The sequence below is a fragment of the Rattus rattus genome, chromosome 13 (genome assembly GCF_011064425.1).
Source record: "Rattus rattus isolate New Zealand chromosome 13, Rrattus_CSIRO_v1, whole genome shotgun sequence".
Classification (NCBI taxonomy): Eukaryota; Metazoa; Chordata; class Mammalia; order Rodentia; family Muridae; genus Rattus; species Rattus rattus.
Genome location: NC_046166.1, coordinates 29780451 through 29783970, shown reverse-complemented (window position 1 = coordinate 29783970; position 3520 = coordinate 29780451). Strand labels below are relative to the sequence as shown.

Below are 3520 nucleotides of genomic sequence, written 5' to 3'. Positions count from 1 at the left end.
AATTCAGTTAAATAAACGGGAATAAATAGGTCTATTTGACAGTACAGATACACAGATAAAAGCCACTTGTCTAAATTTAGGACTTTTTTTTTTCATTTGTCAATTTGTGGCATACCAAAATTGGGGCTTGACAATAATACAAATGCCTCATTGTTTTGTCAGCACATCTCCAAAGACTTTGAGAGTACCATTATCTCCTTCACATGTTAATTTGAAATACTTTGACCTTAAATGGATTGATTAATACCTGAGTCATTGTGATCCATAGAAGTCATGGGTTAGCATAGACTGTGGAATGAGAAGGATGTTGGCTAAAATAATCCTTGCAACACTAGTCAAATTTGCTTTCAACTCATTGTTTATGTTGAAGCATTTAGCACTGTGGCAACTTCTATGAGAAAAAATAGTAGCTTAGTGGCCGAATTCTCACTGGATTCATAAAACCTAATAATGCTGAAGATGGTTTTATCCACACAGGGCAGTTCTCTAATTCTTGAGCTATGGTGTCAATTTCAGGTCACTACATTTGGTATTTGGGAAAACTACTTTTTCTCTTAATTGTACAGACTAAGAGATGCATGATCTCATCTTAAAGAGATGCAGTGCGTGTCTGAGGATCCTGAATGAGAAGTTATGAGATCTAGGTACTCATTAAGCAACCTTCATGTTTCTATACCCTGGACTTCTTTTCCTATTATGGTTGAATATCATATAAGAGAATGTTCTGATAGCAAAATTTTCTATAAGGTTGAAATATGATAAGAGAGAAAATTCATTTCAAGGCAAAAACATAAGAGAGTATCTGTATACTAGCATTTGAATTTCACAGGCATAAATACTCAGGTGTTATCCTCCACCATCAGGCTACCCAAGTTCATTACTTTTGAACATTGTGACATTGTCAAAGTTTCCTTTGGCAGAATGCAGTGTACGATGTCCAAATGACATTTTTTAGTTAAATACGCATGATACCTTGTCATTTGCAACTTCTGGTGTCATTTAGCTTATTAGGATCTAAGCGTCCTAATTCTGAGGCAAGGGCTTCTAAGCTCTCCATAGGTAGTAAAAGTAATGGACCTATAATTAAAATTTGCCACATCTGCTGTAGTTTTAACAGTGATCTACAAAGAAAGATTAGGAGTTAAAATGGCAAAATCTGAATAACTTTAAAAATGAACAAGAGGACTATTTCTATGATTTACAAAGCCAAACTGACCAGATTAAAAGAGGAGCATGACCTAAAGGACTGGCTGTAGGCCAGCTATTCCCCCAGCATAACTCTTAGTGAATTTATTTTAAGGAATTATTATTCTTTCATTTGTTCTTGATCTAGTTTGTCATGAATGTTATTATGGGTAACAAGCAAACCTCAGTGATTTACAAGCAACTAGGAAATCTCTGTATTTATAAAAGGGAGACTTTACATTTATAATTATCGATTTGTCAGTTATCAGATTGTATTGTTAGTATATTTCCAGTGAGCCTAAGTCAATAAATGTGAAGTACGTAGCTGTTGATGTGAAGTGCATATTTATCACTATCCAGTGTAGCTTTCCCCCTGGGAAGAACCTAGTATCTAGTATTATCCATCCTATGTATCTCACTGGGATAGACTGCCACCACATCTCTGAAGATTCCATAAACTTTGAATTTTGACGGTTTATGTGTGACACAAAGTATATCATCAAATATAACATATAAAATTATAGTGTTCCATTAGCTAAACAAATGAAGGAAAGGCCTTTCTGAAGTGAGGTGGCATGCATTTTACTTATGGAAAGTTCTAGTACAATATAGTTAAGCCAACCCCACAGCACTCACGTGAGCATGAATAGTTCTGTTCTTAAGGTATCATGAAGACCTTAAGTGATCAGGTATTCTAATTCTATCAGAGCCCGAAGGTAGAATAAAGTATGATATTTGAAGAGTGTGCATGTGAAAGGCATCTTTGTGGTTTTCAGTATAACCTTATAAAATGAATTAGCACAACAGATAACTTGTTTCTACAAAGTCACACATGAAAAATATCAATAGAAGACATGTGTGACTGATGTCAAAAATTTCCTATTAATCTTCCTCCCTGGAGTGTCTATAAGTGTATTTATTAAGAATCTGTGCTTATCATTTTATATTATTTTAACAAAACTTCATGAAACCATGAACATGCTAAAATATATTATTTGGACAACTAAATCTATGTTTCTGGGCTATTGTAATCAGTATTTAACTCACTAATAAACTATTGCACTTTCCTTATACGGAGAGCTCTGAATTTTATATCAATTATGCCACAGCTACCTATCATAAATAATACTTTCGCTCATTGAATGCGGAGCCAGCTCTTGGCGTCTCTGTGTGGTCTTGTCGTCAGCACAGCCGAGCCTTACACGCAAGCAACCATGTCTAAGGGACCTGCAGTTGGCATTGATCTAGGCACCACCTACTCCTGTGTCAGTGTCTTCCAGCATGGAAAGGTGGAGATAATTGCCAATGACCAGAGTAACCTCACCACACCGAGCCATGTTGCTTTCACTGACACAGAACGATTAATTGGGGATGCCGCCAAGAATCAGGTTGCAATGAACCCCATCAGCACAGTGTTTGATGCCAAACGTCTGATCGGACGTAGGTTCGATGCTGCTGCTGTTCAGTCTGACATGAAGCATTGGCTCTTCATGGTGGTGAATGATGCAGGCAGGCCCAAGGTCCAAGGCGAATACAAAGGGGAGACAAAAAGTTTCTACCCTGAGGAAGTGTCCTCAATGGTTCCGACAAAGATGAAGGAAATTGCAGAAGCTTACCTTGGAAAGACTGTTACCAATGTCGTGGTCACAGTGCCAGCTTACTTCAATGACTCAGCGGCAGGCAACAAAAGATGCTGGCCTCAGTGTACTTCGAATTATCAGTGAGCCAACTGCTGCTGGCTGGATAAGAACCAGAGTGCAGAGAAGGAAGAATTTGAGCATCAGCAGAAAGAACCGGAGAAGGTCTGCAATCCTGTCATTACCAAGCTGTACCAGAGTGCTGGTGGCATGCCTGGAGGAATGCCTGGTGGCTTCCCTGGTGGAGGAGCTCCTCCATCTGGTGGTGCTTCTTCAGGCCCCACCATTGAAGAGATGGATTAAATCAAAGTAGAGGGTATAGCATTGTTCCACAGGGATCCAAAACAAATAACATGGAATAATAAAACTATTTAAATTGGCACAATAAATAAATAAATAAATAAAATAAAATAAATAAATATACTTTCATGTTGCTTTTGTTTGATTTACATGTTTTCACACAAACACACACACAGGCACACACAATGCACTCACATATGTAATGTATATAATTTTGCTACTATTTCCAAACATATTGCATGTAGTATAGAATAAAAGTATTTTAATTATTATGGTTAAAAACAGTATGACCCTAACTTTGTCATCTTTCCTTTAACCCGAGTCCTCTGTATAGTAAAAACAGAAAGATCTACATCAACTGTATCCTCAGTCAGTTTAAGGCTACCATGGAGTTCCTG

General features: G+C 37.4%; 1 pseudogene; it reads left to right on the top strand.

The window, feature by feature from the left end:
- Positions 1 to 2399: 2399 nt before the first annotated feature.
- Positions 2400 to 3135, top strand: LOC116915000 (annotated as a pseudogene).
- Positions 3136 to 3520: the final 385 nt, after the last annotated feature.